This window comes from Podarcis tiliguerta, assembly GCF_965153285.1.
Source record: "Podarcis tiliguerta genome assembly, chromosome: 12".
NCBI classification, from domain to species: domain Eukaryota; kingdom Metazoa; phylum Chordata; class Lepidosauria; order Squamata; family Lacertidae; genus Podarcis; species Podarcis tiliguerta.
The window spans coordinates 40,591,097-40,616,092 of NC_139545.1; the positions used below are offsets into that span (position 1 = coordinate 40,591,097).

Genomic DNA, 24,996 nt, shown 5'->3' on the forward strand with positions numbered 1-24,996 from the left:
TTTTCAAGTTTTGCAAACACCAGGATTGTTTATTTTTATTCTTGAAAAACAAACAAACCTCAAAGTGCTTTGGAAGTCCCTTCTTCAGCTGGGGGCACTTCAGAGATGTCCTGCTTGGCTTGGACAAGCCCTAAATCTATCGGAGATGGCCTTCTTCAGTTCAGGATTCATCTATAGTACCCGTAGTTTACAAAGGGAAGGGCTGCAGCTCAGTAGTTCAGTGGCAGAGCCTTGCACACAGGTGGTCCTTGGTTTAATCCCCACCATCTCCATGTAGGCCTGGGGATTCTCCTTGTCTATATACCTGGAGAGCAGCTGCCAGTCAGTGTTGGTGGACCCGTTGTGCGATTTGGTATAAAACAGCTCCCTATGTTCTTATGCAACACATGCTGACCATTTCCAAGGCTTCCCTAGTGCCGATACCTTGCACTGTTTATTTGATTGATTGCATCTTATCCCACCTTCCTTCGGCAGCTCATGGGCTAAGAGATAGAAATTGAAGAGTTGAACTTGGGTTTGTCTGTCTCAAGTCATCGTGGTTATTGGTATATAGCTGACAGTTTCAACTGGACATACCAGTCTTTTCATTTGGAACCTTAAAACAATGCGAAGCATGCCTTTCACACCCACACACCCTAAGCTCTGCCACCTCTCAGATACTTCTAGTTATTCTAGGTAAATAAAAATTTACTGGTATTCAGGAAGACGGAATTCATAAGGAATTCAGATGAAGTCAACTTAGTTTTGCAAGCCCCACTTGTATCCACTTGTGTTTAGGTCTGAAATAAAGGGCAGCTGCAGTCCATGCGCCAGGCTTGTGTTTGGCTGCTTCCAGCTCCTGCTTCATGGTGTGTGTGCCTGCAAGCGTGTAGCATTATTCTGGATTACATTGCAGCGTGCTCAAAAGTGCCTTGCATTTCCCAGCTGTTTCACAATTTTTCTCTGCCTGGCCCTGCCAGCTGCTTTTGCCCAGGCGAGTGTAGATAATATGTTGGATCTTCTGATTTTCTGTGTTTACTAGTTCTGGTGGCCAGGCTTTTGTGTATGTATATACATATGTATAGAGATGCAGGTGGCGCTGTGGTCTAAACCGCAGAGCCTCTTGGACTTGCCAGTCAGAAGGTTGGTGGTTTGAATCCCCGCAACAGGGTGAGCTCCTGTTGCTCTATCCCAGCTCCTGCCCACATAGCAGTTTGAAAGCATTTCAGTGCAAGTAAATAAATAGGTACCACTGAGGCAGGAAGGTAAACAGCATTTCTGTCACAGTGTTCTCTTGTGCCAGAAGCAGTTTAGTCATGCTGGCCACATGACCTGGAAAGCTGTCTGTGGACAAACACTGGCTTCATCGGCCTGAAGCAAGATGAGCCCTACACCACATAGTTGCCTTTGACTGGACTTAGTCGTCCAGGGGTCCTTTACCCTTACCTATATATGTATATATGTACAATATATGTACGTATGACCTGCTGGCCAGCCCTTTGAATATGTGCATTCAAAATGGAGGGCATTTGACACGTCAATTCAGTGGTCATAAACGATAAAATATTAATAGTGATTAATTTGCTCCAACACTTCATGAGGGGTGGTTTTTTTTAACTGCACAATATAAAACAAAAGCAATGCCCTATTTAGATGAAAATATTGAGTGCAGAAAGGATTGAATTAAGTATATAGAACTATTTAGAAACTGACCAGCTGCTACTACTAGTACATTTGGATGTATGTGTCTCATATGGTTGTGTTAGTGAAGCAACATGATAACTTCTTGGCACAGTGGCTCTTGCAGATTCATCAACAGGAAGTTGCCAAACACCAGGAAAGAGACATTGAGCAGAACATACTAATCTCTCTCTCTTGGACTGCAGCATAGCTGGTGTACGGAGGGAAGAGTAGCAATGGTTCCTATAGCAATTTGTGCTGACTGCTGAGATCAAGATGGCAACCATAGCACTGTCAAGTGACAAACCCATTGACCATTTCCTTGACCCTGGTAGATTCCTATCAGTTTTGGCTTGACCCGCCCAGCAGAAATTCAATCCTGTGTCTGGAACTGGGTGACAATCTGGCTGGAAATCTTATCCTTTCCTTATATGGTTAGTCTCAAATTGCTGGGGGAAAGCTCAGCATCAGGTTGCAAGACAGTTCTGTATAACCCAAAAGCTTCTACCCTTGCCCCCCAATAATGTTGATCCAATGAAAGGGTTTTGTTTCTGGGCCAACTCACTCCTAACTTTATCTGTTTCTGACATTTAATGTTCAAACCTTGGCAACAGAGAAGGTTGCCAATTTTATCGAGAGAGCAATGAGATTGAGAGCTGGTATCTGAATGATATCAGCGTGGTCACCCGGATTCCTCGCCTGGGTTTTTATGATTATTATCATTATGTTTTATTACTATTATTTTATTACTTCTGCCAAGTTTTAAGTACTGAGATTATTAATTTACCTAGGGTTTTAATCGGTCACAAGATTTTAATTATATTTGTAATGTACTTCTGTTGTTTGTCCTTTGATGCTATGGCCTGTTGGCTATGCAAATAAAGTTTATTCATTCATTTGTAATGTACCTTCTGATGTTTTCTAAAATAATAGGTTGAACTAATAGTTACGGAATATCTTCTGTAAATGTTGCTCACCACAATTAAATTGTAGCAGTAAAAAACTGAGGGGGGCATGGATGGGTTTTGTTTCTTTTTCTATTTCCCCTTTCTTTTTTAACCATTAACCTCATTCTCAAAAACTGTGGATGTTAAGTGGTCATCTAAATACTTTGGAAGTAAAAAATTCACGGCAATATTGGTGAGCTTTGAAACCTGCAGTGTCAAGCTTTTCTTGATGGTTTATTGGGGAAAGGTGTGACTGAGGAAACAAAAGAAGAGGCAAATCCTCAAAACAATCCTGAAATATAAATCTTTATCCATTGTACTAGTCCTTGTGAAACAATCACTTGTCCAAAATGTTTTGGTTGATGACTGCCTTCTGCAGCAGCAACAAGATGATGGCTGTTCTACCAAAACAACATCTCTTTGCAAACCGTGCACAGGCTTCACTTTCAGCCTCTAGTTAAGAGATGAACCATGGGCAGCATGAACTATGGTTAACATCTTTGCAGATATAACTTTAAACCATGATTAAGGGTGGCTCCCAATTTTCTAAAAAATGATTGGCAGGAAGTGACTGGTGTACCTTCATTTGGTCACTTTCCTACCTGCCTCTTAAAGATAAGGGGTGCTAACTTGAATAAAATATTGTGGGGGCCCCGGTAAGCCCAGCCCCACATAATCAAATGGTGCATGCACACCATTTGAATGGCAATGCCCATCAACTTGGGAGGGGGCAGATATTTTATTGTGGGGGCTAAAGCCCCCACGGCCCTAGGAGTTGGCTGCTGTGCTGAAGATGATCGTGTGTGTGGACTCGAAGTAACAATAGATATAGAAAGAAAATATCCCAGCTTTTGCCTCAGAACATCCAGTTGTCTTGAATTTGCTGCAGTTTGTGCTTTTGTGTGTGCTTTGTGTGATATAAAAACCTTGCCCTAATATCTGATTCAGTGGTGTGTGTTTTTATATTAAATTCACCCTTGCCCCAATGGTGTTCATATTTCCTGGAAAAGGACAATTTGTCATTCCTTATTAATGGAGGGGAGAAACAATAAGAGTGCTATGTTAAAGGGGGGGATGCAAGGGTGATAGCAGGTGGAGCAGACATTTGTGTGTGCACAAGCTTGAAAACATGGTTGTTTTAAGGGCGTGAGAGTGAAAAGCGCCAGCCGCTTTCATATTATCTGTCTTTGGATGCCTTGTTTTTTGTGTGACTGATGTAGACCCTGAACGTGGCTCTCATATTTGGCATGTGTGGGCAACACTCAAAGATGTTTCAGTGACAGTTCATGACACCTTCTGTCAGATGGTACAACAGCACCATAGCTACAAGGAACAAATATGTCAACAAACCTCCTTCCAACTGTGTCCTGAACATTGCAAACACAGCTTAAGGAATAACTGAGCATTCCTTTTTACTAGCAGAGGTAGATGCTTCATCGTCGTCCTTGGAGAGAAGGGATTGCATTTACTTAATGAATGATGAATGCCACTTCTGCCCCTGCTCATCTGTTTTGCATGCAGAAGGTCCCACAGTCAATCCCCAGGGCCTCCAGTTTAAGAGGGTTCCAGGTGGACTTGGAGGAGGCCTTTGCCTGAGACTTTGGAGAACTGCTGCCAGTCAGAGTAGACAGTACTGAGCAAAATGGACCAGTGTTCTGATATGACTGGAGATAAAGCAGCTTCATGTGTTTGCACAAAATGAATGCATCTGAACTTGCCTCCAGCAGCAATCTTCCTTTCTGAGGATTCCCCCCACCCACTCTTTCCCACTTCATCTTCACCATTATGCATCTACCACTTCATCTTGCTGCCGTGTCTATTCTTTCTTGTAACATAAAGGTGTGCTTTGTTAATTCTGTGCTTTGAGCTGTTTACAACAGCTTTCTTCACTCTTTTCTGGTGCTTGCCTTTTCTTGTTCTTGACCTGTCTTTGCTAGTGTATTTACCTGCGTCTTGAGTGAGTCTATCTTTCTGCACTTCTTTGCCTTTTTAAAACTAACTCAAATGAACACAGGGTGACCTGCAGTTTTTCACAAAGCCTTCCTTAAAGGGGGTTTAATGTTTCTGATTTCGCAACCACTTTGGCCTCAGAATTTGAGATCAAATATCTGCTATGTAGATTAAGCAATGGCTGTGAAAAGAGGGTGAGTGTATCTGATCTTGTTGCTTGATTATGGCTGTTGTTGTTGTTAGAAAAAAACATGGTCATATGTAAAACTTTCCATCCCTGTTATTAATGTTTCCCTGCTGTTTGCTTATACTTGTTTGGAGACTATGCTAAGAAATAAGTTGCTGCCATTTTATAGACTGTAGAAAGATCCCATTGCCACCGGTCCTTATTGCCATGTTACTGCAGTCTTAATATACTGTAGTTAGGTGTATGAAAACATCTAAGTGACCATCAGATGTTGTTGGGAGTCCAGCTGCCATCAGCCCTAGCCAGCATGGCCCATAGTCAGAGATGATAGAAAGTAGCCAACAACACCTGGATGTCCACAAGTTATTTATCTTGGTTTACACTAACTGGGAACAGCTCTGTGGGATTTCAGACTGGAGTCTTTCTCTGCCACACCAGGAGGTACCAGAGATTGAACTCAGGATGCAAACCATGTTATCTTACTACTGAGCTATGGCCTGATCAATAATGACATAAGAAAACACTGTGTAAAGGATCGTGACAGTGTCTGACCAAAGTGACCTTGTGGTAAATTAAGGTCTTGGGAAACCACCCTTTCAACCTGTAATGCCACCAGTTGCAATTAGAGATTTTGTTGGCAGGTATTTGAAAACATGCTTGCAGTTTTTCAGTTTTTATTCTCTCTGTTCTCTCTCTACCCTCTCCAACCCCAGTTCCCAAATTTTCTTTGACCAAAGACCTGCTATTAGTCAAACATCCCATCCTACCAAGCATGTGTGTGGGTCCCAGCCACACAATTTATCAATACAATACATGTACTGATCAGAGCAAAACAAAACATTAAGCACAAACAAATTAGTTCAGAGGTATCAAGTGTTGAGTTACACCCATGAGCTGAGCTTGCGATGTGCTTCAACAAGCAAAAATAACTTCTCTGGACTTGCTGCTATATTCAACATTTTTGTTGCCGCTAGGTATTGATTGTGCTTTGAATGGTAACTGTTTAGACCTGGAAGAAGTCGTTGCAGGTTACATGATGTATGCAAATAATAATAATAATAATAATAATCCTATTATAAAGTGCAAGTGGTGAAGTGCAACCTGATTCAGAGAGAATCTGGGTTTGAGCCTCTTGGGCTTGCTTATCGGAAGGTCGGCGGTTTGAATCAGCACAACAGTGTGAGCTCCCGTTGCTCTGTCCCCAGCTCAGTGTCTTCCGTCACAGTGTTCCGTTGCACCAGAAGCAGTTTAGTCATGCTATGCCACAAGACCTGGAAAGCTGTCTGCGGACAAACTCCCTCTGCCTGAAACCCAGATGAGCGCCACAACCCCAGAGTCACCTTTGACTGGACTTAACTGTCCAGGGGTCGTTTGCCTTTTACCTTAGTGCTAATAAAGCTCCATAAAATAGACAAATGTAGTTTGAATGAGATGTTCATTTTGTTACAATTTTTATATAAGAACAACCATTTATGGCAGACTATTTTGTATCCAATTTCAAACCTCACCTTTTGGGTGTGCAGTATATTGATCAAAAAGCCACAATTCCAGAATCTAAAAGGTAATGCAGTATAAAAAGAATATTAGAAGCCAAGACAGAAGTGCTAGCATTATAACCAGGAAAACAAATGCAACAAACCCCACATCTGAATGCACCCCAAGAATTTGGTTCGCTTCTAGCAGGCCAGGCATATTGTCTTTATGGAAATCACATAATTCTTAATATGGAAAATGTGTCCTACTGTTCAGTATGTGTTAAATTGGGACTAAAGCTCGTGAAATCTAAGCTGCCTGGCTTCTAAAGTTATCTTGCATAATATTGGACTTTACTTAGCCTGAGGATTTAGTGTTGAGAGCCAGACTGCATGTTGTAGTATCTTGAGCATTGGTTTGCAGAGGTGAGTTCTGCACAGACTCTTCTGCATCGTCTAGCAGTACTCACTACATCAGCTTTCCCCAACTTTGTTCTTGGAGTCCAACTCCCATCATTTCCAGCCAGCTTGTCCACTGGTCAGGGATGAAGGAATGTGTGATTTAAGGACCCAAGGGGGTAGAAGGCTGCATTGAATGTACTGGAGCAACTCCTTAGATTCTGATGCCAGTTTCAAGGCAGGGAAGTCTAATCATACTGTCTTCATAATGCAGTCGTTAAAGCTAGATGGTCTAGAACTCACTGCAGTATGTTTATTCCTGTTGTGAGTAGAGCCCTCATGCAGATGTTGTATCAGTTTAGTTTAACATGCCAAGGTGTTTGCTAGAAAATGCTGTCTTTTAAAGTATTGCCTATGGTGTAATATTTTGATGGAAATTCCAGAAGAAGCTGCCCCTCCCTGTGAAATCAAGGTGGTGCAGCCCTTTCTTAAGGAGACTCATTTATAAACATTCCTACCGGAGCTAGTGTATATCTCTGCCACCAAAGGCCATTATCTATGTTTACAGTACATTTAAGGCAGGTATGGGGAACCTTTGAACTACAACTCCCATCATTGCTGGCCATTGCTGGGGTTGGTGGGAGTTGTTGTTCAGCAACATCTGGAAGACCAGAGTTGGTTGCCTTGGGAGGCTTATGATGGGGGCTTTAGGGGCATCCCACCAGCCATTCCTCATGAATCCCCTTTGGCCAACCCCCTCCGTCAAACGACAGAGCTCTATATTCCACATGACCTGCCCTGATCCTTGTAAGCCATTTTCCATCCCTCTGGTGCAGTGGAAGATGCTGTGCCATTACCAGTGTTAAAGTAAAATTCAGCTGCCTGCTTCTGTACCTGGTAAGGAGAGGAACGCCATCTTACCTTTCTTCTCAGACAGTAGAGTGCCTTAGGATGGCCCTGTCTAACATTGGAACAATTTTCTGCACTTCAAAAGCTAGTTTAGTCTCTCAACAGTTTTTCATTGCTGACCACACACACTATTATTATTATTATTATTTCTTAGTTGCAATCATATTGCAGCAAACCCTTTGAATACGTTTCTGAATCTGTTCCCTCACTTCCGGCCCCCTCTTCTCCTTGTTATATTATGCGCAACTCTGAAAGGCTTTGAAGGCTGATAATTTCTGGCCCCTGTCTGTTCATAATTACTCCTTCTTCTGACTTGTGAAAGAAACCTCAGTGCAAAGCTTCTTTGGGGAAAGGGGTTCATCTACTTGATAGATTTTGAAAAACACCTATCGCTTCTTAGAAACAGTTTTCAGATCCTTCTTAACTGGTTAAGCTTGATAGGATACAGTCTAGAGCTGAAGGAACACATGCAAGGTTTAGGTTCAGCAGTAATGAAGATTTAAGCGGTTGGATAAAGTTCAGGAGAAAGATTTCCCACAATACAAAAGAAAACTGACTCTCTACAGAGAATGTTTGACAGCTGAGTAAACAAATTTAAGAAAACCCACCCAGGTTCTTTCTTTTCTTTTTCTTTTAAAAAAAAAATCCCTGCTTTGGTCTTCCAGTCATGGTAATTCTTGGCAAGATGTTAACTTTTAAGAGCAAAGACTCAATTAGTTTTAAAGTTAGATAGATATATGACCTAAGGTTTTGGTAGGAAAATTCTTAGTCCTCTCCTTTTCCCTTCCCCTTAATTATGTCTATGGTGTCTTTCAGCTGTGTTCTTTTGGGGCCGGGACAAATTTGATTACTGGTTTTTGCAATCGTTTTAACATGGCATGCCTTCTAGGAACAGGGTTCTGGTGGCATTGCAGTAATAAATTAACATTTCTGAGCTAACGCATGTCCTTGCTATAAATAAATATCTTCAACATGCAAAATGTGCTCGTGTGTTTAGTCCAGTAGTTCCCAAGCTTTCCCCCTCTATGACCACTTGAAAATTGCTGAGGGTTTTGACTGATCACTTCATTTTTCTGGCTGTTGTAGCCATTATAATTCCATAGAATTCAAATTGTGATACAATAAAATGCAGAATAAGAAAGTAAACTAATAACAATACAATTAAAAATCAGTACAGTGGTACCTCCAGATGTTTTGGATTATAGATCACTTCAGTCCCAGCCAGCACAGTTGTTCAAAACATTTGAAGAACACCACTGGCTGTGACTGATAGGAGTCATAGTCTAAAACATCTGTTGGGTACCTCTAATAGTGGCAAATGCATTACAAAATTCACTTATGTACATGACCTTGAGCAAATGGATGAAACAGGAGAAGAACCTGTTTTGCAAAACAGGAGGAATAAAGATTTAGGAAAAGGCTATCCTAACAGGGAAGTCTTTTGTTAATGTTTTTGAGAAATGTAAAGGCTTTTGAATGTATTTTTTCCACCCCCACCAATATTTCCTTCCCCCTTTTTAACATACGCAGTGGTCTTAATTTTAGCTAGAATGAAAGAACCTGATATAACCTTACAGAGATATCACCTTTCCAATGGGGCAAAGACTAAGGCTTCTCCTATTTCCTCTGCTTATTCATCCTCTTGGAACCTCTGCAGAATCTTCCGGCCATTTGTTCCAGGCCTTCAACAGTACTGCTTCTCTTCTGCTCCCTGCCCCCCACTTCGCTTTTATATCCCCTTGATTCTAAACATTCAGGTATATATTTCATCTTGCTGAAGGCGTAGGCATACTGGTCCTGGATTTGCGCTTGCCTCTGCTTAAAACACAGGGTAAACAAAACCAGTGTCAACTGAAATGTTGAGGTCAGAATAATCTTATTCCTAGGTTTATGACCATGTCTTGTTCAATGCCTATAGCTTTTCGGAGTTCATATATAACAATGAGCTATGGTTAGTTATATAGCAAAAGCAGATGCACCAAAAGGGAAGGGGGAAGTGTGTGAACTCAAGGCTTTGGTAGGCAAATTCTTGTGCAGGTTTATTCATGTAATGCTAAACCATAGTCTTAGTCTTGTGTCCGAGCCAGCCCAGTGTACTGAAGTAACAGGCTGAAGGTTTGAAACAAGTTCTTTTGAAAACTGCACCAAACTTCTCCAAGACACATTTTAGTGAGCCATTTTGATTTCTTTTCTTTTCTTTTCGTTCCTTTTTTTGTTTGTTTGTTTTTTTGGCAAGGATGTCACTTTAGAGGCAATCCTCACAACTTGTTTTTGCATAACTGGGCCCTCATTTGGTCCAGGTTACTAGGATGTTTCAACCAGTTTTTGTATGCCATTGCTCATTAATCCCATATTAAGACGACTTACGTGGTGTACCAGACTACAATTATTCCTTGTGATAAAAAATGGAGAATTATTTTGCTGGTTCCAAATCCTCCAAATGTCCATTTGCAGGCCAGCTGTATGACTAAACGTTGCTGTCTCTGCAACAGACATGTTTGCATGCTCTTGATGCCGTATGCTGAAAACCAATACTTTTAATCCAGTGTACTTCAGTCTTGCCAGAAACTTTGTGGTCAGCTGACAGGCTGTTTGTAATATCAAAGAACTGAAATGCTCTCTTTCCAGCATGTTGGCTATCTTTCCCAACCTAATGAGTATGTTCCGTGCTAAGTGAAGCAGTGTTTTGCCCCAAATCCTTCTCAGCCACTTTTTGCTGTTTATAATTTCCAGAATGTCTATTATATCTGTACCAACTTAGATGGCCTTGCACAGGGGGCTCTTTGTAGATATCGCATGAGTAAGTGAACTCCTCCCGCTGCCGCCTTTTAACATATAGAGATGTGATACACAGTAATCATACAGCAGCTTTTAATGTGCCCGTCACCTGTGGCTTCTGCTAACCAGACAAAATGTGTGCAGAATTGTAGCTGAATCTCATGTCTGTCAGTGGCAGAATTTTCTTTATAGTACACCCTTGAAGAGAGGCTGTACTGTAGGCATTGCAAAATGCATGCAGAAATTATGTGGAAGATGTTGCCCTTAATGCCTGCTTCTTGGGCAAACAGTTAACATGCCCCCCCCTTTTTTTGTATGCAGCCACAGTAGGAATAGAGGATATATTTTTAAATGCACAGCACTGTTTATCAGCATGTGTAATACATTTGTGCCATCAGATTTTGCAGGAAGGGTTTCCAGTGGAGAGCAGCAGTTGTAAGGAAAGTTTTCCAAGAGCAACTGTGTGAATTTTCATCCTGTATGCTTTCTGGTTATGTTGTTTGAGTTAATTCCTACCTTGTAAACTGTATTGATGCGAAGGATGAATTTGTTGTGTGTTTGAACATAGGCCAAAAGAACCAGGGAAAAAATGTGTTTTTAAAAAGAGTTGCTCCTGTCTTCAGCATCTAAACTTAAATCACCTTGACTTGCCTCTTTAGCCTGAAGTTCAACCTCCATTAGATACTTGGCATGAGTTTGTTTGGACACTTGCCTGGAGCTAGCATAGCTCTGAACATGCATCCCTTGTTCATATAATCGCTAGCATAAGAGAAGTGGTATTATGCTTGTAAACACACACACTCTGCATGGTAAAGGACACAAGGGAAAGAGACACATCATATTTGTTCTGCTCTCTGTGTAGTAGAGAGAAATGTCTACTGGTTCATATGTACCGCTAATGTGAAGCAGTGGATTATTAAATTATGGTTTGTTCAGCTCTGCTCAAGAGCTTAATCAGAGTTTGTTTACTGTCAATAAAACATGTTATGAAGCCATGGTTTGTTGTTGGCTAATGAACCTTGGTTTGTTCTAACCTATGGCTCAGTACTGTGCTTGAACATGGAAGCTTTCATTAATCTTTTTTTTTTTTTTTAACCATTCCACCGTCACCAAGCTACGAAGGCATGAAGCAAGATTAGCTGGAAAGGGAAAGAAAGCTTTGGAGAGACAAGACATAATTTGTGTGATTGTCCGTTGGACAAATTATGGTTAACTACACATGCATACATAATCCCCCCTCTCCCCCCCCCAGTTGCCTCACAGGGGGGCTTGGAAGGCACCACAGTGCCTGGGGGTGTCTGGTTGGCTACCACCCCCCTGCAAAATGCTATCATTTATATCCACTGTAACTCTAAAATCCAGTAATGCTTTCTACGGTATGCTTTAGCCCAGAGTTCCATATGCATAGTAAACAAGCTTTTACTCCTATAGCAGTTATGTTTTGAGTTAACTGATGCTACCTAAGGTTTATAATAGTGCATTTTCTGGGATAACTGCCATTCACGCTCTCATCACGGCTCACTGTCAGCTTCTTTAAAATGTTCTTTTGTGCAGGTCAGCTGAGTTACTGAATTACAAGATCGCAAATGAAATTGGATAAATTGCATCTAGGTGTAGCTGATTTTCTGAGCTGCTCTAACAAGTTGATTGTAGTGTAATTTAAGTACACCGTGACATCCTTTCAGCAGCGGAATATGAAATCTGTACACAAAGACTCCTATTTGCATGCCTAAAGGACTACAATTTACTGAACCTTGAATGCTGGGTTTCAGTGATATTCCTTTCCCTGACACTCCTCTGTTGGCTTTTGTGTGCGCAGACAAACCTTTGCAGCAAAAGCTGGTAGGTCTATATCTAACCAGGGCTATCAGAAATTGTTACTTTTGGGTTGACCTTTAAACTGTTGGCGACCATCCTCTACATGGCGGACAACAAAGGAAGTGGGAGCAAGTAAATAATGTGCAATTATTTCAGTTCACGTGTTACATGCAATTACTTAATTGAGATTGCTAGAGGAGAGTTGCCACACACACACACCCCGCCCCGCCACCATGTAATTTACCCTGCCCCATGTCCTAATCCTCTCAATATAAGGAGTAATTCTGATGTGATTTAATACCCTTTGCAGTATTTGTGTGTAAAAGCAAAAATCTCTTGCTTCCTCCTCTGATGCCCTGGAGCTTGGCTGCAAGACAGAGACACCTTGGCACTTCATTTTGACAGTTCCGTTTTAAAAGGCAGTGTTTTTCTTGAGGCCTTTGCATTTAGCACAGATGTAGCAAGCTATAATTGTGCCCTGGAGTTCAGCTTTGTAAAAAATATTTGTGTGTGTGCGTGCGCACGGTTCTTAAAGTTGAATGCGTGGTTGAGGAGGATTAAGCCTCCGGCAAACAAGACAGCACATGCACAAAGAACTTGGACTGCTAATGGCTATAAATCAGAATCGTACACATCTGGAAGTTAGACTGATGTTCATAAAAGAAAATCTGGTTCTGATTGCTACAGTAATACAGACTTGGGGAATAAATATGGAAACAAAAACGGGAAAAAACTCTTCAGCTCTTGCTGTGTTCAGGCAATTGAGGCATTGGCTGCTGCGGACAATGAGTTCTAATGTCTTTCAGAAGCTCTCATATTGTTGGAAGGGGAGGGCAAAGGCTTAGACTACCACTGCCCATTCCGTGATGGGACTCTTAGGACTCCAGCTTTGCTCCCAATTGAGCTTATCGGGTAGGCAAGCTTTCAGAACAGACATTTGATCTTTTGTTGCCTTACGACTGTAATATTGCCTAACTGTTAAACAGTAATCCTTGCAGATGTGCCTGCCTCTTGCAGGTATACGATGCTGTGCAACAACCTTGGTGAAGCTAAGCAGATCTGTGCTTGGTCTGTGCCCTAAATGGGAACCCTATGCACACTGTGTTGAATCCCATCAGGCAAGAAAGGTGGGATATGAAAGTAGTAAATGTCATCTACCATATATGTCCTGTCACTTGAGGCATTAGTAGCTTTTTAAAGATTTGACTACCTCTGCGTAAATATAGTGGTACCTCAGGTTAAGTACTTAATTCGTTCCGGAGGTCCGTTCTTAACCTGAAACTGTTTTTAACCTGAAGCACCACTTTAGCTAATGGGGCCTCCTGCTGCCGCCGCACCGCCGGAGCATGATGTCTGTTCTCATCCTGAAGCAAAGTTCTTAACCTGAAGCACTATTTCTGGGTTAGCGGAGTCTGTAACCTGAAGCGTATGTAACCTGAAGCGTATGTAACCTGAGGTACTACTGTATGGAGAGAGAGAGAGAGAGAGAGAGAGAGAGATCCACATTTCCTTTTGGGCAACATTCTGGGGGCCACATGGCAGCACTGGGCAAGGCTAGAGGCAAAAGCAGGCAAAGCAGTGAATGCAAATTTTACTCCTGTGCAGTAGGCTACTTTCTATGTGCACGCCCACAACCATTACAGTCTTCCATCAAGACAAGCAAGAAGCACTGTCCGGCCAGTTGTGGTGCAAAGCGGGATCAATGAGTAGCCTTTCAATGGTACACTCCTAACACCCAACACCCAAGTGCTGAGTCAGACTGCCTGCTGCTTCAAACTGATCTCTGATTCAGCCAGAACTAGGATGAAATTGACACTACTTTCTCTTTCTGTCTGCGGTCATGGAGAGAACTGTGAGACTTCATTATGAAAGGAAGTAATCAAATACATTGCACTTATCTGGTGCATCCATGGGTATGAAGTTCAGATTCATGCACTGTGTAGATTCCTACTATCTCTTCATGATCAGCAGCTACAGGCAAAGGAGCTGAGCTGCTCCAAAATCCTCCTTAACAGCCTACATGCCATTTCTTCTTCTTTTCCATGCTTCCAAATTGCTTTTGGTTGGCCCGTCAATTCACCAGAATTTAGAGAGTTAAAAAAATCTTAATAGCTCAGACGCACCCTTGGAAGGAAGGGTTATCATGTTCCTCTACTGTGAATGACAGATTACTTGGTTCAGGAAGAGGGAAAATTCAATGTCATGTGTAGGAAATAGCCTGCTGCTACAGGAGAATGCGCGGCCCCTAATTTGCCAGGTGTGTTGCAAGCATGCATTAAAATCTTAAGAGGTGAAAAGGGAAGATAACTGATTTTTATTATTTATTTTTGCAAACTGAATCCTCTCCCTTTGTGTTTAAATGTCTGGTTGCCATTTTTATTTTATAGGTGCTATTCAGTTGCCTTTGAAACAACAGAAAATCACTTTCAGTTGACTCTGGGTTGGTTTCCTATCTTTGCATAGCTGGTGATTTGCATGAACCTTTTCAGCTAAGCATTTGTTACAGTGTGCCGTACCATGCAGCTGCAGGACTTGTCTAACTGGTTATCGACAGAACTTGTGCTATAATGCTCTGCTGGCAGAGTTCTTTTGTTTTCATAGAATCTTAGAGTTGGAAGGAACCGAAGGGTCATCTAGTCCAACCCCCTGCAATGCAGGAATCTGAATGTTGTTGTTTATCCCTAGGGGAAACTCTGCTCACTGATGCCCCACCATCACTCCCCCATGGTAACCCCCTAGAACTTTCCCTTCCCACCCAGTGCAACTACAAAGTCCCCTTATTTTCACCTCCACCCCTCATGGTAACCTAGGTCTTCTTCCTCCCACACCTTTCTCCAAATTGAGAAGATACACCATCCTATTCTGCAGCTACCATTTCCACATTTGCCCCCAACTCCATGTCTTCTCCTCTTCTTCAAGGAGCCCAGTATAATAAAGTAAAACAGTTATAATAATTAACTTCCCACACAGAGCTTCTCTTCCTTGGACCTGTTTTTAAACCTCCCTCAACCATTTACCACAGTATGACCCCACTCCAGAACTTTCCTCCCTCTCTAATTCCTCCCAGTGCCCCCTCTAGTTCCTCTGCAGCATTGCAATTATTCCCTTTACCACCAGGAACTTCCACTTGTGCCCTCTCCAGTTCTTCCTCCTCTCCAAACCGCCCTCCCTCTCCTCTCATTGCGCAGGATATTACAAGCCATGAAGCACAGTTCTGCACATGTTTATTCAGAAGTGAAGCCCCCGATTCATAATGATGCAGAAAGCCTCATTCCATTTTTGTCACAACGCAGCAACAAAAAATATATTTATGTCACCGTAGTGTTGTTCCTGAATGTTTCTGGTTAACTTGCACGTATACAGATTTCTGCATCTGAGTCTAAACAAATGTTCCCAAGTTCTTGCTGCCACATATTCACAATTATCTACTGGAGATGAGTGTATGTTTTGATGGCCAACAATTTCTACATCATTTGAGTTTATAAAAATACATGGTCTAGGCCTGTTCTTCCTGCAGAAAGCCTTCTACCTGTCTGAAGACCTCAGTAGACTTGCAGGTATTGTCTGGGCTCCTATTCTTGCCATCAGCTTTCCCCAGCTTGGTGCTCTCCAGCTAGCAAGGCCAATAGTCAGGGATGAGGGGAATGGTAAAGGTAAAGGTACCCCTGCCCGTACGGGCCAGTCTTGACAGACTCTAGGGTTGTGCGCCCATCTCACTCTAGAGGCCGGGAGCCAGCGCTGTCCGGAGACACTTCCGGGTCACGTGGCCAGCGTGACATCGCTGCTCTGGCGAGCCAGAGCCGCACACGGAAACGCCGTTTACCTTCCCGCTAGTAAGCGGTCCCTATTTATCTACTTGCACCCGAGAGTGCTTTCGAACTGCTAGGTTGGCAGGCGCTGGGACCGAACAACGGGAGCGCACCCCGCCACGGGGATTCGAACTGCCGACCTTTCGATCGGCAAGCCCTAGGTGCTGAGGCTTTAACCCACAGCGCCACCCGTGTCCGAGGGGAATGGTAGTTCAAAGCATTTGGATGGCACCAGGTTGAGGAAGGCTGGTTTAGAGAATTGCACAAACTTCTGTATAATTATGTAGAAAAGGATGAATAAAATAGTAAATTGTGGATCAATTAAAAAAAAACACGCGGGGGGGGGGGAGATAGATTGCAAAGTTTGCAGGAGCATTTCCTGCAAGTCATTCTCTTTTGACATCTGATTTGGTCAGCTTAGGTTTCCCTGGTTATATTTCAGACTTCTCTTTGAAGCATTGCTACTATTAGTATGTTCAAGATGTACCCAGATGGATATGTTTAAAGAGATCCATATGGTTGCCAAATAGCTGCTTTGCAATCAGAAATATGCAATGGGCATGTGGCACTTTGCTTAAGAAGCCTGCACTTGCCAGGCTTGTCATCTTTAATGGATGCAGCTAATAGCACAGTAGCATCTACAAAGGCTTCTAAAGGAACTGGCTTATGGACTGGACCAGCATGGTTCAAGGAAGGCATTCATTGAATTTTGCAGATCTGAGCTGTTACAAATGGTAAAGCATTCTTTTATTTTATTTCATCGACATAAGAAGGACATGAGATGAGCCCTGTTTGTTCAGACCAAAGGCCAGTCTAGTCTTACTCCTTTTTCTCAGCATGGCTGACTATGGAAGACCACATCCAGGACCTGAGCTCAACAGTACTCTCTCCCTGCTTGCGATTCTTCGCAACTGATATTCAGAGCCGTATTCCGTCCAACACTGGAAAGCCACCATGGCCAGTAGCTTTTAATAGCCTTGTCCTCCACAGATTTGAAGTGCAACAACCAGAACTGTACACAGAGCAAAATAGAATGTGTCCTTGTACAACTTTTTATGGAAGAACAGGCAATCTTTGCTCTACCGAGGAAGGGTGAATAGATTTTTTTTGCACTCGGTTTTGTAATCCTTTTATGAGTTGGCTCTGCCGTAAATTCTGCTCTTCCAATTATGCATGAAAAATTTCTATAACTTTGGAAATGGTATATGCATGTTTTACTCTGCCTGAAGCTTGGATTCCCCACCCCCCGCCCCAGTTTTAAGTAAGCCACCTGAGCATCCCATGGTGCACATCTGCCCATCACTGGGCAGATCTCCCACCATCAGTATGTGAGGCTATTCACAATCCTTCAAGAGTAGGTGATAGGATGTGGACTACAACTCCCAAGAAGGTCCAGCAGCCATACTTATCTGAGCAATAGTCCACAATGTCTGGACTATTAAACCTTCAAGAGTAGGTATAGGATGTGGACTGCAACTCCCAAGAAGGTCCAGCAGCCATAATTATCTGAGCAATAGTCCACAATGTCTGGACTATTAAACCTTGTCCTGGTTTAATTAATGTAAATGTTCCAGTTTGTTCATATGCTGGTGCAGACTGGAAGGTGCATTGTTTCCCGTTCATTTTTGAGGCTCAGAAACACAAATTGAATGCTAAGGAAGCCCATGTGTGGGTCTGATCCTTGTACTTAAAGAAATAATGAATAAGTCCTGTTCTGTGGGGCAATGAGGAGAAATGGTTTAATTGGACTTGGTGCTTCAATTACAGGCTGTCCATCTAGATCTCTTCTCCTTCCCCGTTTTAAATATTTCTCTGACACAATCAAATTCTACATTATACTGCTTAGGGAGACATTTTTAACTTCTAATTGGGGTCAGAGTGGGGAGAAAAGGGATCCAGTTCCCTTGAAGTAACTTTCTAATGGAGCTGATAAAAGGGTTTTAACATTTCAATTTGCATTTTTAAGCAGCTTCTTGTTGCATTTGACTTGATGCCTTGTCAGTTCAGGTTCATAATTCACATTTTCTTCTTTGCCTGCGTCTATGCTCCCTCGGGTTAACTCTGCTAGGTTGTCCAATGTTGTCTGGTATTGCTGAAGTCTTAATAGGAGCTAAAAGTCAGCCGTAAAACTGGATGTAGCATGTGCAAGTGTCCTCACTAAAACACCATGCCAATTCTTTGAGATGCAGGGTGCACGTTTGTCTACGTGTGAGTAGTTTGTGAATCGCCTCCATTGAAAACATTTGCATTTGAGGCAGCTTCAAAGTGTTAGCTGCAATAGTTTTATTTTCGTTGGCCCATTCCGCACATGTGTCCTCATGTGATGTATGAACCAGCCCTAACCCAAACATTGGTTTCAATCTGCTGAGCAATCCGTATACAATTGCAATAGTTGTTCTGTTGTGCGAACAATATGTATAGATTTAGACAATAACAAACCATTGTTTCCCAGTGTTATGAGAAGCCTTCTAGGTTGAAAACTCTGCAGTAATTATGTGTAATCCTTACCACACCACCACAATGTTTTTGTTGGCACCTGTCTGTTTTGAGAGACAATGGAGTATGACTCCAGGGATGATGTCAGACTTAGCAGGACCAAAGGACCCTGGGGCAAAACAAGTCCGGGCAGTGCATATGGAGGTCCTGGGCTGAGCCCCCCCTTCTCAGCCTCACTGGTGTGGTCCGAAGGAAAGCAGAGCAATGCAAACTAGCTTGCTGCACAAGTTGCCTGAAGGAGGTGTACAAGGTGCAATCCAGCTGTCAAGGTGCAATCCAGCTGTTTTGTGTAGGGCTTACTCCTTAGCCTTTTCTTCTCCCAAAGATATCCTGCAAGGCAGTGGAAGTTTAGGACCAGAGTTTTCCTCCTTCTATTCCCTGCCCCCAAGATAATGGGACTAGAGAGGAGCTGCTCTTGCTGCCACCCCTTTAAATTAAGTAACAGGGTCAGTGAGGCTACTTTGCAGCTATCTTTATGTTGGCTCAGCTGAGAAACACAGCCTTAATTTGGGGGTGGAAGTAGATGGAAGCTTGGCCTGTTGTTGTTGTTTTTACCCTGTCCAAGACCCATTTGCCTTGAAGCAAGCTGGAAAGTTATGCTGCTGCCGCAATTTCTTGTGGCGGTAGGAGTGAGTTAGGGACTTCCCTGCATGTGAACACATGTTTTGGCGGATTGAGCCGACAAAATGCATAGTGGAGTCCCACACTCAAGAAGGCAGTTTCTGCACGCACCACCACAGGCTGGGGTGTAGGGAAATGATTAGTGTGCAAATGTTGAAGTATTAATGCATTTCTATAAATACTAGAGTATTTAAATTTCTCTGTAATTGTTTCTCTTTCCCCCCAATACCATTTGTCTCGATAGATATTAGCACCCTTTTACGAGTAGTTTCATTTTGGTCTCCTACCCCCTTAAATATGTTTTGTAGTGTAAGTGCAAAAGTAATATATTAGGGAGCCAATTCAGTGATCCCTTCAATAACTGTACAGTGGTACCTCGGGTTGCATACACTTCAGGTTACATACGCTTCAGGTTACAGACTCCGCTAACCCAGAAATATTACCTCAGGTTAAGAATTTTGCTTCAGGATGAGAACAGAAATCATGCAGCGCGGCACGGCGGAAGTAGGAGGCCCCATTAGCTAAAGTGGTGCTTCAGGTTAAGAACAGTTTCAGGTTAAGAACGGACCTCCAGAACGAATTAAGTACTTAACCCGAGGTACCACTGTACAGTCATACCTCGGGTTAAGCCTTTTCGGGTTGCACTGTGCAGCGCCGTTTTCGCCGCTCGCACATGCATAGACGCTCAAAATGATGTCATGTGCGGAAGCGGCTAATCGTGACCTGCGCACACGGGTCGCGTTAGCTTCGGGATGCGAACGGGGCTCTGGAACAGATCCCGTTCGCATCCAGAGGTACCACTGTAGTGCTAACAGGGGCCAGGAGAGCTAGACCACTGTAAAGAGACACTAAGGTTGCAGTTAGACATTGGGTTTATTGTGCAAGTTTTATAGTGCTTATAGTACTAGTGCTTCTGTCCCAGTTTCCAACATTCCTTTTACACTGCAGTACCTGTTGCTCTACCTCTCTTTTAAATCGGAACCAGTGAAGGCGGTGAAGGTCCTGTGTGAGTGTCTGGAGGTGGTTGGAGGATGGATGGTGGCTAACAGATTCAGGCTGAATCCTGACAAGACAGAAATACTGCTTTTGGGGGACGGGGTGGATGGGTTGGGGGACTCCCTGGTCCTGAATGGGGCAACTGTGCCTCTGAAGGAGCAGGTGTGCAGCTGTCCATGGAGGCCCAGGTCAGTTCTGTGTCCAGGGCAGCTGTCTACCAGCTCCATCTGGTACGCAGGCTGAGACCGTACCTGCCCGTGGTCTGTCTTGTCAGCGTGGTGTATGCTCTGGCTATCTCCCGCTTGGACTATGCGCTCTATGTGGGGCTACTTTTGAAGGTGACCCAGAAACTACAACTAATCCAGAATGCGGCAGCTAGACTGGTGACTGGGAGTGGCCGCCGAGACCACGTAACACCGGTCTTGAAAGACCTACATTGGCTCCCAGTACGTTTCTGAGCACAATTCAAAGTGTTGGTGCTGACCTTTAAAATCCGAAATGGTCTCAGCCCAGTATACTTGAAGGAGCATCTCCACCCCCATTGTTCAACCCGGACACTGAGTTCCAGCTCCGAGGGCCTTCTGGTGGTTCCCTCACCGCAAGAAGTGATGTTACAGGGAACCAAGCAGGGCCTTCTCAGTAGTGGCGCCCACCCTGTGGAATGCCCTCCCATCAGATGTCAAAGAAATAAACAACTATCAGACTTTTAGAAGACATCTGAAGGCAGTCCTGTTTAGGGAAGCTTTTAATATTGGATGAATCGTTGTATTTTAATCTCCTGTTGGAAGTCGCCCAGAGTGACTGGGGAAACCCAAACAGATGGGCGGGGTATAAATAAATTATTATTATTATTATTATTATTATTATTATTATTATTATAGAACTCTGGCTTTCTAATGGATATACCTCTGTATTGCATTAAATTTTAAAAAGGCAGAAAAGAACTGTATGCCATGATAACACCCTATATTTCATCATGTTAGCAGCAGCGGCATGATCCTGAAAACTGCAGGAAAATAAAAATTCAAAACTCCCATGATTTTCTGAGTTAATGGGACTGCAAATAGTGGGTTTTTTTACTTTCCCTGGAAACAACTAGCATGGAAATGAGAGTTGAATGTCTACTAGATTTCACCAGGTTTTCAAAAGTGGCTTTTAAGTCATGTGAAAGATCACACAAAATGTGAAAATTAATAGGTAAGGAATAAAGTGGTGTCTGAATGCAGCCTCAGTCTCCTTGCCCCTCTTCTCCCTAAATGTTTTCCCAAGCTCCCTGGTAAGCTTGATTCTTTCTTAGTACACTAGAGGTCAGTGTGTGATGATGGGAACTCCTGTAAAGATAGTGTAGAGTTTCGTTGCAGATTTCCCACTTGAAGCAAATCTCAAACAGCAGTCATATAAGTACTCTTGCTCTGCAGCAGATACTCGCTATCCTATCCCCCCCCCCCTTGTGTCCCTTAATATATCTCCCAGCAAAAGATCTTAAAACTTCCTGCAGTTGAATCCTCTACTTACTGGGAATGTGGGCAGGCCTGTTCTGCTACTAGCCGCTCCGCATGAGAAGCATAGTAAATTCTGCAGCATGTTTGCCAAACTTTCATGTTACGTGACCCAATACATGAATATGCTCAGTGCTATTTACAGGAGTCATCCTCTGTGTTTGTGCTCTATAACCCTGGATAATTTGGAAAGGGTTGCACATTCATGTCACTATTATTAGCACGGACCCCAAATAATTCTCCCAGCATCATACTGCTAACCTTTTAAGATCAGACTTCACCCCTGAGCTATGAGGACAGCAGTGCCGTGCATTCTTTGTTCAGGTACAGTGGTACCTTGGGTTAAGTACTTAATTTGTTCTGGAGGTCCGTTCTTAACCTGAAACTGTTCTTAACCTGAGGTACCACTTTACCTAATGGGGCCTCCCACTGCCGCCATGCCGCTGCCACCGTGCAATTTCTGTTCTCATCCTGAAGCAAAGTTCTTAACCTGAGGTACTATTTATGGGTTAGCGGAGTCGGTAACCTGAAGCGTATGTAACCTGAAGTGTCTGTAAGGTGCTATCGGAGACACTTGGTTCTTTTTTTGGGGAGAGGGTTTTTATACTGGAAAAATATCGGTTGAATTCATTGCCACAGGATGTTGGATGGCCGCTACCTGAGATAGCTTTAAAAGGAGATTTGACAAGTTAATGGAGGATAGTGTATCAGTAGCTGTTAAACATGATAGCTCTGTGGATCTCCCATGTTCAAAATCTGAATATGCTGAAAACCTGTTGCTGAGCAGGGCAGCAATGGTGGGGGGCTATTGTCTTCAAATCATGCTTGTGGGCTGCTTGGAGACAACTGGCTGGCCACTCTGGGATGCAGGGCTAGCTCAAAAGACTTTGCTGCCTGAGGACAATATGGTCCCCTCTCTTCTATGTACATAACATGACCTGACAGGCTGATGGCTCTGACTTGACCACTGACGGCATCAGGCTAGCCTAGGGGAATGGCTCCCAGCACCTGCTACTTGAGGTGTCTGCTTTTGTCCAATGGTAGGGCTGGCCTCAAAGCTGAACTAGTTGGACATTTGATACAGCAGGGCTCCCTTTAATGAATCATGAAAGGGAAAGGAAGTCAAACTTAAAAGAAAAGAAAAGGAAGCATTATGTGAAGTAATGGATACTGGTGGATATTCTGTGAAGAACCAACTGGTTTTATATTTGGCTTGTTTAAAACTTTTGCATACCACCTTCTATCCAAAAGTCTAATTACTGGCCAGGGCAGTGAACGACATAACACTAAAATATACAACAAAGCCGCAGCATTAAGAAGAATTTGAGGCTGCATCTAAAAACAGGTAGCAGACTAAGGCATTGCGCAAATGTTAGTAATGGCATTATGAACATTGTTTGTTTATACTAAGCAGATACCCGTGTTGGTCCATAATAGAAAATGTGGAAACCTGCAGTTGGGCAACATCTTTATTAGAACCAGCAGAAGTGTGGCAAGTTTTTGAGTTCTCCAGAACTCTTCATTAGGCAAGAGAAGAACACATGGTGAGGCAATGGAACATCTAGGACAGCATCTTCTTTCTCACAGTGGCTGACCAGATGTCAGTGGGAAGCCTGCAAGTGAGACGTGAGCACAACAGCAGCTCGCCTCTCCTGCGGTTCCCATCATCTGGTATTTAGAGGCATAATGCCTCTGACTGTAGAAGTAGAACACAGTCATTGTGGCTGGTTGCCATCAATGTTAACACAAAGCCAGGGTTGTTGTTGTTGTTTTTAATGTACAAATGTTGGATTTGATGCTATAACCATGAGGTCTGCTCACAGAGATGGAGAATGAATGCAGAATATGTCTCTCCCAAGTGCTTCAGTAATTCTGGCTCAGTTTGCATGTAACGCCAAGCCAAACTTTAGCATGCAAGTTCTCAGAAAGGAGATGGTGGTTGCCTTGCTTCTCGCCCAGTCCTCCTTCTGCCATGCTGCTATGAGCTAACCGGTGGCTTGGGTTAGCATAGGTGTTGGGAACCTTTGGCCCTCCCTATGTTGCTGAACTACGACTCCCTTCTGCTCCAGCAAGCATGGTCAATGGACAGGGATGATGGGAGTTGTAGTTCAAAAACATATGGAGGGCCAAAAGCTTCGGCACAACTAGCCTAGCATGTTTTCTTAGTTTGACTAACTCTAGACAAACCACAAACTGTAAATGAAGAATGAACCTTAGTTGGAGCTTAAAGTTTATCTGGAGTGAGACAAACCATGAACCCAGGTTTGGAGAATGCGCTAAGGCAGATGATGGCTTAGCTTAGGGTTGTGTGTATTTTTAATCTTTTGTTGGAAGCCGCCCAGAGTCGCTGGGGAAACCCAGCCAGATGGGCAGGGTATAATTAATTAATTAATTAATTAATTACCACCAGCAGGGTCGGAGGAGGAGCACAGCAGCTTCAGTCCTTTCTGGGAATCTGCAATTTCATGCTAAGTTTTCCACCCACATGTCAATGTTCTACTCTCTTCCCACCCGCAATTAAGCTGAGATCCACTAAACGAGGGTCCTTCTTGCCTGCACGAGAGCGAGCCTGGGTTTGTGGGTCAACTATACCAGTTGTTTGGGAAGGCAGAAAGTCAGGCCTTGCAAGTTACTTTTGGAGGGTCTTTCTGACTGTACAGAATTTTCACTGGAGTAAGAATAAACCACAGAAATGTTGGATCGTCTCACTCTGCACTCATGTACTATTGGCACCCAGTAGCCAATAGTCCCCCTCAGTATTTTCTTACCTAATTTCCACTTTGATGATGTAAGCTGGCAACAGCTGTTAACACATTGGTCATATGCAGAAAAGGGAAGCAGGGTTATTCTGGCAGCTCTGCTGAGAAACCAGCTGCCTTTGTTGTTCAACAGTTGCCTTTCTATCAGTAGCTATTCCATCAGGCTACCTGAACTCTTTCCAGCCCAGTTGTCCATTAATAGATGTGCAACTTCACGAACTGGTTACAGAGTTTTCTTTTTTCCTCCTCCCTCCCCCTCCCCTTTTCCTTTTGTGTCACGTCTTTTGGGTTGCAATCCTGAGGGCAGGGACTGCCTTAATTAATAATAATAATAATAATAATGATTTGTAAGCCTTTTTTTGGCTGAAAAGTAAACTGCTTTGAATAAATGGATTTTTATTTGTCCCCTTTTGTATAATGACAGCAGATTTCCTGCTATATAGTATAATGGGTTGGATCAGGGCCTCCCCCCACTCCCACCCAGCTGACCTATGGGGAAACCCATCCAGGTGCTGGAGTCAAAAGAGAGTGGAGTCAGTTGTAGGAAGAGGTGCTAGCTTCCTTCACACCAGGCACAATCGTTTGGACCTTGATCAGGACAGTCACTCACATTTAATTGTGTCCTCCTCTCTCCCAATCAAAAGCCCCAAACATTGTAGCCTCTTCTACTGGGAAGAAAGGAATGGGCTTTATTGGT

At 43.2% G+C, this 24,996-nt stretch overlaps 1 protein-coding gene across 1 annotated transcript in view; it reads left to right on the forward strand.

The window, feature by feature from the left end:
• Positions 1-24,996, forward strand: part of SVIL (supervillin) — a 146,225-nt gene that overhangs the window by 10,008 nt on the left and 111,221 nt on the right. The window lies entirely within an intron of this gene.